The sequence below is a fragment of the Canis aureus genome, chromosome 23, assembly GCF_053574225.1.
Source record: "Canis aureus isolate CA01 chromosome 23, VMU_Caureus_v.1.0, whole genome shotgun sequence".
NCBI lineage: Eukaryota > Metazoa > Chordata > Mammalia > Carnivora > Canidae > Canis > Canis aureus.
In genome coordinates this window covers 24,872,248-24,886,218 of record NC_135633.1, presented here as the reverse complement: position 1 = coordinate 24,886,218, position 13,971 = coordinate 24,872,248, and the positions used below count along the sequence as shown (strand labels likewise).

Here is a 13,971-nt window from a genome sequence, read left to right as displayed (position 1 = left end):
CTGAGGTGGGCACTTGACGGGATGAGCACTGGGTGTTATTCTATATGTTGGCTAATTGAACACCAAAAAAAATAAATTTATATATAAAAAAAGAAATAAACATGGTCCCTGCTCATTTTAGTACTGCCCAGGAGAGAGCATTCTGGCCCAAGGATGAGATACCATCACAGTCTGGGTTCCACAACAGAAAAGAAAACCTCAAGGTTGATATTGTTAAATATCTTAATCCTTCACATGAATATGCTGACTTGGCTTTGTCTTCATCCAAGGAACCCTGTCTTATTATAACCTGGCTTCCCACATAGGTCAATTGATGGTGTGAAGAGACCATGCTGCCAGTATGAGGATACCAAGGACCCAAGATAGACTGAAGTTATAAACCAGAAATCTGATACCCATCAATGTGTTGTACTACTTAGAAGTGCGCATCAACACATTTATTACAATTCCATCATTGAATACATTACTCATCCCATTTCTCAACCATCTAAACTTCTACTCTGCTGAGTAGGGTCCCTTGACTCTTCCCTTTGGCTCTTCCCTCTTTCTTAAGTACTTTAATTTTCTTGGAATTAGACCTATACAGGGAGGCTGAGAGCAAATCAGATAAGGCTTCTGCAGTTATCGTTCAATTTTGTAGCCATGAATCGCATTGGATACCCATGTAAAGGCAGGGGGAACCTTAAATACAGAACTTACCATATCCTGGGTAACAGGCATATTCAGGAAGGGGAATATCCCAGTCTCATAAAGCCAATTCCAGATGGCCTACATAAGAAGCATATAGGTTGCTTCATCCGAGTGTTTCACTTGGCATTTACAGGGGGAGTTTCATAGTCCTCCTTCTCAGGATAAACACTTTATGGTGGTCTTTATCCAGCCCACCAGGTTGGCTATCCCCCTCAGAAATAACCTCCAGTATATCTGGATCAAGTACAGCCATCTGATCAGTAGTGAGTTATAGGTCCTATATCAACCCAGACATGTTCTTCACTCTGCAGCGTTTAAAGCTAATGTTGAAATACCCAAACTAGATATTCATAATCCTTTTAGAAAAGGTTCTTTAGGAAGCTGATACTGATCTACAAAAATGAGACCATCCCTTTACATACCCCCTGGTTTCAGTAGTTCCTTGGTTTTGCCCTTCCCTACTCTGATTACCTTCTTGGTGTGGTTAAAGTAGGTAACTTACAACTACCATCTTCCATAATTGATTCTGTATTATCTTTGCCTTCCTGTCAGCTAGTCCTGGTGACCCAAACCTACACTCCTGAAGGATCTTTGTCCTTTATAATCTTGCCTCAGCTATTCTAGCTTTCCACTGACTCTAATCATTGTGCATGGTAGTACCAAGAGATGCCATAAGGACTCTTCTGTATATCCAAACATATTCTTTCTTACCTCCATTTTGGAGAAAGTACAATTTCCCCCTTGGTAGTAATGCTCCATCACTCCAGCCCACACAGTAACTCCCTTCTTTGCCTTTGGATTCACACATGAGGAGTTCAACGTGGCCAGGTGGAAGACTTAACTTTCAGTTCAATGGAATCATTGTCTCCAGGTAGAAGCATTCCGTTCTTTAGAACTAAGACCTCTAGGTTATCAGGGCCTATGGTTGTAGAAACAGAAATCATAACTAATGGGTCATTTAGTGATATAGTGGTACCACTCCCATTTCTACCTCTTAATTCCTAGCCTTGTGAATAGTGGCTAGGGGAGAAATAGTACCATCTATTGGATGCTGCTTTAGAGCACATGTAGCCTTCTGGAGAACTTTTTGCAACCCTACAATGATTGCCCTTAGCTGGTGCTGTAACTAAGTCTTCAAAAAGCCATTCCTCTAGCTTATCAAGCCAGCTGCTTCAGGATAATGGGAAACATGGCAATACCAGTGGGTTTCATAACAATGGGTCTATTGCCACATTTCATTTGCTATGAATGGAGTTCCTATCAGAAGCAATACTGGGTGGATCACGATGATTGGGAATGAGGTATTCTAAGTCCACATATAATAGTTTGGTGGAAGTATTGTGTGGACAGAAGGCAAAACCATATGAAAAGTTAAGTGTCAATTTCAAGGGCACATGTGTGGCTCAGTCGATTAAGCATCCGTCTTTGGCTCAGGTCATGATCCCAGGGTTGTAGGATCAAGCCCCAGGTCTGCTTCCCTACCCAGCAGGGAGACTTCTCCCTCTGTCCAACCCTTCTGCTTGTGTTCTCTCTCTCCAATAATTAACTTTTTAAAGATTTCAAGTGTTTATTCCAATAAGAAAAAACCTCTACTTCCATGATAGAAGCAGTCCAGGATAATCAATGTTACCAGGTAGTTGGCTGGTCACCTCAGAGAATGATGCCACATTAGGGACTCAGTGTTAGTCTTTGCTACTAGAGGATGTGGAATTCAGCAGTGATCAGTCAGGTTGGCATTGACAAATGGAAGTCCATATTGCTGAGGCTGTGCATTCCTGCCACCATGGCTAATTTGTTCATAAGCCCATTAGGCAATGATGGGGGTGGCTGGGAAAAGGGGCTTGCTGATGTCCATAGAACATGATTATTTAATCATCCTTTGCTGATTTCACCCTTTGGTGAACATTCACATGGGACACAAATACCTTGGTTTGTTGTTGTTTGTTTTCCCCAGTCAGAAATGTCTATCATCCCCATATTTCCTTATTACAAATTATTCTAGTTCTGTCTCTTCAAGTCCCTGACCATCCGGCCAAGCCATTGTCCACAGCCCATGAACCATTATATAATTGTGCCTCTGGCCCCTTCTCCTTCCAATAAAAAGAAATCTAAGTGCTTAAAGTTCTGACCACTGTGGGGATTTCCCTTGACCTCTGTCCTTCAGGAATGTCCCAGAAAGACTGCTTCAAGCACTATAATCCCTACTTTGAGATGGCACCTGCATATAGTATACAACCATCTTTATATCGGACCTAAGTCTCTTCTCATGAATTCTCCATGAAGGGCATAGTATAAGAAGGGCTAGGAAGGGTGGGGGACCATGGTTATTTGGACCACTTCATGTAACTTGTATCTTCCAGGACTTCTTGGGCCTGATCATATATATATATACCACTTGTATTTGTTGGAGTGCTGCCGTTCTAGCTCTACCCTATGGCTTGGTGGGTCAGGTAATGATGAGCCTCTCCAGTCACATGGTAGGCCAAGCATTCAGTTTCTACTAAGGCTCAATAGTAGACTAAGAGCTGTTTCTTAAATGGAGAGTAGTTAGTCACAGAAGATAGCAGGGCTTTGCTCTAAAATCCTGAGGCCCTGCACTACAGCTCACATATAGGTGCCTGCCAAATGCCCCAATCAGCATCCCTAGCTGCTACAGATATTTCAAGCACCATTCGATTTGCTGGACCATATGGCCCCAATGGCAGGACTGCTTGCACAGATGCCTGGTCCTATTGCAGATCCTGTTTTTTTTTTCCTCTTCTCATATTTTTATTTTATTATTATTTTTTATAATAAATTAATTTTTTATTGGTGTTCAATTTGCCAACATACAGAATAACACCCAGTGCTCATCCCGTCAAGTGCCCCCCTCAGTGCCTGTCACCCATTCACCCCCACCCCCCGCTCTCCTCCCCTTCCACCACCCCTAGTTCGTTTCCCAGAGTTAGGAGTCTTTATGTTCTGTCTCCCTTTCTGATATTTCCCACACATTTCTTCTCCCTTCCCTTATATTCCCTTTCACTATTATTTATATTCCCCAAATGAATGAGAACATATAATGTTTGTCCTTCTCCGATCGACTTATTTCACTCAGCATAATACCCTCCAGTTCCATCCACGTTGAAGCAAATGGTGGGTATTTGTCATTTCTAATGGCTGAGTAATATTCCATTTATACATAAACCACATCTTCTTTATCCATTCTTTATCTTTCGATGGACACCGAGGCTCCTTCCACAGTTTGGCTATTATGGACATTGTTGCTAGAAACATCAGGGTGCAGGTGTCCTGGCGTTTCATTGCATCTGTATCTTTGGGGTAAATCCCCAACAGTGCAATTGCTGGGTCATAGGGCAGGTCTATTTTTAACTCTTTGAGGAACCTCCACAGAGTTTTCCAGAGCGGCTGCACCAGTTCACAACCCACCAACAGTGTAAGAGGGTTCCCTTTTCTCCGCATCCTCTCCAACATTTGTGGTTTCCTGCCTTGTTAATTTTCCCCATTCTCACTGGTGTGAGGTGGTATATCATTGTGGTTTGGATTTGTATTTCCCTGATGGCAAGTGATGCAGAGCATTTTCTCATGTGCGTGTTGTCCATGTCTATGTCTTCCTCTGTGAGATTTCTGTTCATGTCTTTTGCCCATTTCATGATTGGATTGTTTGTTTCTTTGCTGTTGAGTTGAATAAGTTCTTTGTAGATCTTGGAAATTAGCCCTTTATCTGATAGGTCATTTGCAAATATCTTCTCCCATTCTGTAGGTTGTCTTTTAGTTTTGTTGACTGTATCCTTTGCTGTGCAAAAGCTTTTTATCTTGATGAAGTCCCAATAGTTCATTTTTGCTTTTGTTTCTTTTGCTTTCGTGGATGTAACTTGTAAGAAGTTGCTGTGGCCGAGTTCAAAAAGGGTGTTGCCTGTGTTCTCCTCTAGGATTTTGATGGAATCTTGTCTCACATTTAGATCTTTCATCCATTTTGAGTTTATCTTTGTGTATGGTGCAAGAGAGTGGTCTAGTTTCATTCTTCTGCATGTAGATGTCCAATTTTCCCAGCACCATTAATTGAAGAGACTGTCTATCTTCCAGTGGTGGAAGAAATCATCTTAAGATTTGTGTGGAGTCAGAAAAGACTCAAATAGCCAGGCGAATATTGAAAAAGAAAACAGAGCCAGGGGCATCACAATGCCAGATTTCAAGTTGTGCTAATTATTTTTAAAAGATTTTATTCATTTATTCATGAGAGAGGCAGAGACACAGGCAGGAGAAGCAGGCTTCCTGCAAGGAGTCTGATGCAGAACTGGATCCCAGGATCCTGGGATCATTACCTGAGCCAAAGGCAGACCCTCAATCACAGCCACTCAGGTACCCTGAAAAAATTATTTTCTTGATAAAGAACCTCGTTTGTTAGTAGTGTTAGTAGATGTAATACCATATCTGTATATATACCCTATGGAAACAAAAGAAGGATATCAAAAAGATATATGCACTCCTATGAATATTGTAGCATTATTTGTTATAGGTTTCCATATCTTGAGACTAAATGTGTGACAATGGGTGAATGGATAAATTGTGATATATAATGTGTTATATATAAAATTATATATATATATAATAGCGCTACATTAAGTGCTTCACATAGATAACCTCATTTAATCTTTAAGCACACTTAAGTAATAATAATAAAAAAGAGTGTTGGGGAAATGTAGGTACAATCTCATTTGCTTGAAAAGCTTCATCAGGGAGGGTTCACAGTGGCATCATGGAAGCCCAGAACAACAGGCACAAGAGGGAACGGGAGTTGGACACCGACAGCGATACCAACTCTGAATCAGAACAACTTCTGTACAACATAAAACAAGAGTATAAACGCATGCAGAAGAGAAGACATTTAGAAACTAGTTTCCAACAGACAGATCCATGTTGTACTTCTGAGGCACAACCACATGCATTTCTCCTCAGTGGACCAGCTTCACCAGGGACTTCATCTGCAACATCCTCACCATTAAAAAAAGAACAACCCTTATTTACTCTACGACAGGTTGGGATGATCTGTGAACGTTTGTTGAAAGAACGTGAAGAGAAAGTTCGAGAAGAGTATGAAGAAATATTGAACACAAAACTTGCAGAACAATATGATGCATTTGTGAAGTTTATGCATGATCAAATAATGCAACGATACAGAGAACAGCCTGCTAGTTATGTTTCATGAATCACATTTTCTGCATTTGTGGGCTGCCTTGTTCCTTGTTGAGTTGTTGCAAGAGGTCCTAATTATGACATGCAGCAATGCCAATACCCCACTGTGAATACAGGTTATTTCAAGCTTTCGTCAGTGGCAACCACTCTTAGGCAGCAACTGGTTTTGGAAATTACCCCTCGGCAAGGGAAGGAGCGGCAGTGCTTCAAGATGCGCTGCCTGACTATGCCCACTCTGCTCCAGACCCTGGCCCAGGCTGCACCAGCAGGGCACCCCACTGCCCGGAGCCTCCACAGCAGCACAGTGGCAGCAACCTACAAGTTTGTGAACATGCGGGAGCCCTCGATGGACATGAAGTCGGTGACGGATAGGGCAGCTCAGACCCTGCTGTGGACTGAACTCATCCGAGGCCTGGGCATGACCCTGAGCTACCTGTTCCGGGAGCCTGCCACCATCAACTACCCATTCGAGAAGGGCCCTCTGAGCCCTCGCTTTCGGGGGGAGCATGCTCTGCGCCGCTATCCATCAGGGGAGGAGCGCTGCATCGCCTGTAAGCTCCATGAAGCTGTCTGCCCTGCCCAGGCCATCACCATCCAGGCCGAGCCGCGGGCCGATGGCAGCCGCCGGACCACCCGCTACGACATCTACATGACGAAGTGCATCTACTGCGGCTTCTGCCAGGAGGCCTGCCCTGTGGACGCCATCGTCGAGGGCCCCAACTTCGAGTTCTCCACCGAGACGCACGAGGAGCTGCTGTACAACAAGGAGAAGCTGCTCAGCAACGGGGACAAGTGGGGGGCCGAGGTTGCCGCCAACATCCAGGCGGACTACCTGTACTGCTGACGCCCCCGCCGCCCAATAAAGAGCTCTACCTCCCGAAAAAAAAAGTCTTAAGCCTTAAGAAATTCATCAAGAGAGAAGTTAGAGGAGCTACTCCTGGCAAAGCAGTTCCATACTTCCATTTTTCAAACACCGGGGGGCTCTTCTGAGGGAACCCCTTGAATAGGCATCGCTCCCGACATTTCTGACCTAAAAATGCCTGGCTTCAAATTGTGTGCTGTGTGCTAGCTTTTTCCTTTTTTAAGGAAAAAAAAAAGGAAGGTGGGAGTTGGTTTAACATCCTTACTCCCCAAAATCTTTACAAAGATTACACGGGTCTTCTTCCAGAGAAAGCACAAAGGTGGAGATAATGTGCCAGCCAATCAGTCCTGAGGAAATTAAAGAGTCCAGCTCCTGGTGAAAGGTAGATGAAGAGGAATAAAATCACCAGGTCCAACAACCCCACTTCCAGCAAGAAGAATGGGAGTTTGAAAACAATTCAACTGTGGAAGCCAGATGAAAACTCGTGTCACCCAACTAGAAGTGGAGAGGATGCTGCTAATATAAATATATAGAATTCAGCCTTAAAAGGAGATCCTATTTGCCATGGATGAATCTAGAGGACATTATGCTAAGTGAAATAAGCCAGACACAGGAAAAACAGAAAACAAACCCTCTGATTTCACTTATGTGTGGAATCTAAAAAAGATGAATACATAGAAGAGAATAGAACTTGTTGCTACCAGGGCTCAGGAAGTATGGTAAATAGGAGATGTTGGCCAAAGGGTATAAAATTGCAGTTATAGAAAGAGTTTGAGTGTCTAATGTACAACATGACTATAGTTAGGTTGTATTGAACACTGGAAATTTGCTAAAAGGGTAGATTTCAGGTTCTCTCATCACACATACACATGAGAAGGTAACTATGGGAGGAGATATGTTACTAACTTGACTGTCATAATAATTTCATTATATGTATTAAATTGTATACCGTATTTTACTCTGTATACCTTAAATATGGACAATTTTTTAAATAATAAATTTATTTTATTGGTGTTCAATTTACCAACATACAGAATAACACCCAGTGCTCATCCCCTCAGTGCCCCCCCCAGTGCCCGTCACCCATTCACCGCCACCCCCCGCCCTCCTCCCCTTCCACCACTCCTAGTTTGTTTCCCAGAGTTAGGAGTCTTCATGTTCATCTCCCTTTCTGATATTTCCCACACATTTCTTCTCCCTTCCCATATATTCCCTTTCACCATTATTTCTATTCCCCAAATGAATGAGAACATATAATGTTTGTCCTTCTCCAATTGACTTACTTCACTCAGCATAATACCCTCCAGTTCTATCTACGTTGAAGCAAATCGTGGGTATTTGTCATTTCTAATGGCTGAGTAATATTCCATTGTATACATACCACATCTTCTTTATCCATTCATCTTTCGATGGACAATGTGGCTATTGTGGACATTGCTGCTATAAACATCGTGCAGGTGCAGGTGTCCTGGCATTTCATTGCATCTGTATCTTTGGGGTAAATCCCCAACAGTGCAATTGCTGGGTCGTAGGGTCTATTTTTAACTCTTTGAGGAACCTCCACACAGTTTTCCAGAGTGGCTGCACCAGTTCACATTCCCAGTACAAGAGGGTTCCCTTTTCTCCGCATCCTCTCCAACATTTGTGGTTTCCTGCCTTGTTAATTTTCCCCATTCTCACTGGTGTGAGGTGGTATCTCATTGTGGTTTTGATTTGTATTTCCCTGATGGCAAGTGATGTGGAGCATTTTCTCATGTGCTTGTTGGCCATGTATATGTCATCCTCTGTGAGATTTCTGTTCATGCCCAGAAGTCAGTGGCATTTCTATAAACTAACAATAATACTGAAGAAAGAGAAATTAAGGAATCAATCCCATTTACAATTGCACCCAAAGGATAAGATACCTAGGAATAAACCTAACCAAAGAGGTAAAGGATCTCTACCCTTAAAACTACAGAACACTTCTGAAAGAAATTGAGGAAGATGCAAAGAGATGGAAAAATATTTCATGCTCATGGATTGGCAGAATTAATATTGTGAAAATGTCAATGTTACCCAGGGCAATTTACATGTTTAATGCAATCTCTATCAAAATACCATGGACTATCTTCAGAGAGTGAGAACAAATTATTTTAAGATTTATGTGGAATCAGAAAAGACCCCAAATAGCCAGGGGAATTTTAAAAAAGAAAACCATATCTGGGGGCATCACAATGCCAGATTTCAGGTTGTACTACAAAGCTGTGGTCATCAAGACAGTGTGGTACTGGCACAAAAGCAGACATATAGATCAATGGAACAGAATAGAGAACCCAGAAGTGGACCCTGGACTTTATGTTCAACTAGTATTCTATAAAGGAGGAAAGACTATCCATTGGAAGAAAGACAGACTCTTCAATAAATGGTGCTGGGAAAATTGGACATCCACATGCAGAAGAATGAAACTAGACCACTCTCTTGCACCATACACAAAGATAAACTCAAAATGGATGAAAGATCTAAATGTGAGACAAGATTCCATCAAAATCCTAGAGGAGAACACAGGCAACACCCTTTTTGAACTCGGCCACAGTAACTTCTTGCAAGATACATCCACGAAGGCAAAAGAAACAAAAGCAAAAATGAATTATTGGGACTTCATCAAGATAAGAAGCTTTTGCACAGCAAAATATACCATCAACAAAACTAAAAGACAACCTACAGGTTGGGAGAAGATATTTGCAAATGATGTATCAGATAAAGGGCTAGTTTCCAAGATCTATAAAGAACTTATTCAACTCAACAGCAAAGAAACAAACAATCCAATCATGAAATGGGTAATATGGACAATTCTTATTTACAACACTATAAGATGAAGAAATCCATCAGATTCTCAAGTATAGCCAGGAATATTATAAGAACACAAAGAGGGATCCCTGGATGGCGCAGCGGTTTAGCGCCTGCCTTTGGTCCAGGGTGTGATCCTGGAGACCCGAGATCGAATCCCACGTCGGGCTCCCAGTGCATGGAGCCTGCTTCTCCTCTGCCTATGTCTCTGCCTCTCTCTCTCTCTCTGTGACTATCATAAAATAAATTTAAAAAAGATTAAAAAAATAAAAATAAATAAATCTTAAAAAAAAAAAGAACACAAAGAAATTGGAATGGTTAAAGATTTTCAAGGGAGGAAGTATGGTCGAATGTTTCAAAATGCTGCCAATACATTAAATAAAGTGAGGATGGATTTTGACTACTGATTTAGCAGTGTGGAGACTATTATGACCTTGACAAGTGAGATGAATGAGGGTAAAAGTCCAAGTGGAATGGGATCAAGAGGAAATGAGGAGGAGTAACTGGGTGATGGGCACTGAGAAGGCCACTTGATGGGATGAAGACTGGCTGTTATACAATATTTTGACTAATTTATTTTTTTTAATTTTTTATTGGTGTTCAATTTACTAACATACAGAATAACCCCCAGTGCCCGTCACCCATTCACTCCCACCCCCCACCCTCCTCCCCTTCTACCACCCCTAGTTCGTTTCCCAGAGTTAGCAGCAATACAAGCATCCATTCAAAAACTGGAAAGAACTCAAATACAAAAGCTAACCTTACACATAAAGGAGCTAGAGAAAAAACAGCAAATAGATCCTACACCCAAGAGAAGAAGGGAATTAATAAAGATTCGAGCAGAACTCAACGAAATCGAGACCAGAAGAACTGTGGAACAGATCAACAGAACCAGGAGTTGGTTCTTTGAAAGAATTAATAAGATAGATAAACCATTAGCCAGCCTTATTAGAAAGAAGAGAGAGAAGACTCAAATTAATAAAATCATGAATGAGAAAGGAGAGATCACTACCAACACCAAGGAAATACAAACGATTTTAAAAACATATTATGAACAGCTATACGCCAATAAATTAGGCAATCTAGAAGAAATGGACGCATTCCTGGAAAGCCACAAACTACCAAAACTGGAACAGGAAGAAATAGAAAACCTGAACAGGCCAATAACCAGGGAGGAAATTGAAGAAGTCATCAAAAACCTCCCAAGACACAAGAGTCCAGGGCCAGATGGCTTCCCAGGGGAATTTTATCAAACGTTTAAAGAAGAAACCATACCTATTCTCCTAAAGCTGTTTGGAAAGATAGAAAGAGATGGAGTACTTCCAAATTCGTTCTATGAGGCCAGCATCACCTTAATTCCAAAACCAGACAAAGACCCCACCAAAAAGGAGAATTACAGACCAATATCCCTGATGAACATGGATGCAAAAATTCTCAACAAGATACTAGCCAATAGGATCCAACAGTACATTAAGAAAATTATTCACCATGACCAAGTAGGATTTATCCCTGGGACACAAGGCTGGTTCAACACCCATAAAACAATCAATGTGATTCATCATATCAGCAAGGGAAAAACCAAGAACCATATGATCCTCTCATTAGATGCAGAGAAAGCATTTGACAAAATACAGCATCCATTCCTGATCAAAACTCTTCAGAGTGTAGGGATAGAGGGAACATTCCTCGACATCTTAAAAGCCATCTATGAAAAGCCCACAGCAAATATCATTCTCAACGGGGAAGCACTGGGAGCCTTTCCCCTAAAATCAGGAACAAGACAGGGATGTCCACTCTCACCACTGCTATTCAACATAGTACTGGAAGTCCTAGCCTCAGCAATCAGACAACAAAAAGACATTAAAGGCATTCAAATTGGCAAAGAAGAAGTCAAACTCTCCCTCTTCGCCGATGACATGATACTCTACATAGAAAACCCAAAAGCCTCCACCCCAAGATTGCTAGAACTCATACAGCAATTTGGTAGCATGGCAGGATACAAAATCAATGCCCAGAAATCAGTGGCATTTCTATACACTAACAATGAGACTGAAGAAAGAGAAATTAAGGAGTCAATCCCATTTACAATTGCACCCAAAAGCATAAGATACCTAGGAATAAACCTCACCAAAGATGTAAAGGATCTATACTCTCAAAACTAGAACACTTCTGAAAGAAATTGAGGAAGACACAAAGAGATGGAAAAATATTCCATGCTCATGGATTGGCAGAATTAATATTGTGAAAATGTCAATGTTACCCAGGGCAATATACACGTTTAATGCAATCCCTATCAAAATACCATGGACTTTCTTCAGAGAGTTATTTTGACTAATTTAAATAAAAAATTTTAAAAAATGATTCAAGCCTACAAGGGGACAAATAATTCAAGATGATTTCCTCAGATGGAAAAGACAACTGAGGTAGTATATACATATAAGTAAAATGTGAATTCAGGGGTTATTTTAAAATGTTCTTTTTTTACACTGCAGAAATGTGATGTATATAGGAGAATTATCTGGTAAGGAGAAAAAAGTTGATACAGAGGACATAGGGAAGAATGGCTGGACAAATGTTCTAATTTGAAAGAAAATCGAAGCAGTTCAAAGTATAAAGTACACTTAAACATAATGTTCCCACAATTACCCGAAAAGGCCAGTGTCAGGTCCATCTCATTCAATTCTCTAGTTTAGGATTATTTAGATAAGAGACTTATAGAGGTAAACTAGTCAAATTTTCAATTCTGGTTAAGGAAGGTAACTAAGCCCTCAAATATACTAACATCTAATGCTTAAGTGAATGAAGAAACATTCACCAAAACCTACCTGATGCAATTGCTCTAGAAACACATGGACTCTTTTTTGACTGTTTTTATCATTTGTTTCTTTTCACATACTGATGCTTAAGCTCATGTCAAGCATGGATCAATTTTTCTGAGAAATGTAGCATATTCGTTTCCATCACAACAGTCCTTTCTGTCTTATAAAGAACATGGTGACCACCTGGTCACAGATGTTTGGTCTTGACACCATAAAAATGTGATTTAGCCTAGGTGGAGCCAAAATACAGACACTGGCAAGCAGGATGTGGATGTGAGGGGAGATGTAACCCCAAACTACTGAGTAATGATTGTGGAGATCCCAAACTCAGAAAATAGGATGATGACACAGATATGGGGTCCACAATATTGAGAGCTTTGCGGTGAGCATCTTCGGAAGGGATGCAGAGGACAGTACATATAATTAGACAGGAAATAAGTTATCACAATATCTAAGATGAGCATTGACATTAGGATGATACCATATCGGATATTTTCTTGGATACCATCACAGAAAAATTAGGTAAAGCAATGTATTCACAACATATATGGCAGGATGTTACATCTATAAAACCTGACTTTTCAGGAGAAATATTAGGAAGTGGAAAGCCTTTTGGCTATATTCTATAGCTCAATGGAGGACAGACAGGAAGGGAAAACATAGCAAACACTGCACTGGAATCCATCAAAAACAGTTGTGTCATTTCTCTGGTAAGAAAAATTGATGATTGATGTTTGTTGTTGTAAAATAGGATCAATAAAGCAACCTTTAAAAATTATCTTTTCAATATGAGGCATTGATACAAAGATGTCATTGATGAAACAACACAGGGCAGTAAGTATGATTCCAGAATATTATTCCAAAATATAAACTGAGGGTAAAGAATCTTTTCACACCCTAAAGAATGGAGCTGGAATTAGAATCTTTCCTAACTAACTATGCGGTTTGAAATTAACTGCATAGAAATTTGAAATAAAATGGGTTAAAAGAAAGACCTTTCTGAATTAATGAACTTGACAAGATCTTCTAGCTGGACTTAGGGGGAGTAGGAAGGATTGAGGGAGGAGTCAAAGGCAGCCACTGAAGCGATTGCTATGCTCTATCCCCTCACCACAGATTGGTATTATAAACGATTCTACAAAAGTTTTGTAATTCTTTACAGTCGAAACGCTAGCATTTTTGATATTTGCTTCCTCGTTAGTGTCTTTTAAGGCAACAATGGTAAACTTCTGTAAAGACCTGTAAAGATTCTATATAGTTCTGTAAAAACATTGTGTACATTGCATCCAGGACAGCTGAGGGCTGAGAAGTTAAGAAATGGCAGTGTTGTCCAAGGCATGAAGAGCCAGGTGCTAATATGGAAAGAGGACAATTGGGCCCAAATTCTAAGGGTCTGTAGACAAGATAGAAAAAAAGTTGAACTGCTTCAGATTCTAGAAGCAGGTGGTTTAGTGCCAGAGGACTAATTGCCCCAACCCCCTACAAAGCATAAAGAAGTCCTAACCTCTCTGGCTGGTTGTTGAACTTTACATCTACTTGCAGGAGATGAGCTTGGTGTAGAATGCAGGTAGTGAAAAGTTC

The 13,971-nt window shown here is 40.8% G+C and overlaps 1 pseudogene; it reads left to right on the top strand.

Annotated features, from left to right (window-relative positions):
- The first annotated feature begins 5,522 nt into the window (after positions 1-5,522).
- Positions 5,523-6,771, top strand: LOC144294815 (NADH dehydrogenase [ubiquinone] iron-sulfur protein 8, mitochondrial pseudogene; annotated as a pseudogene).
- The last annotated feature ends 7,200 nt before the right edge of the window (positions 6,772-13,971 follow it).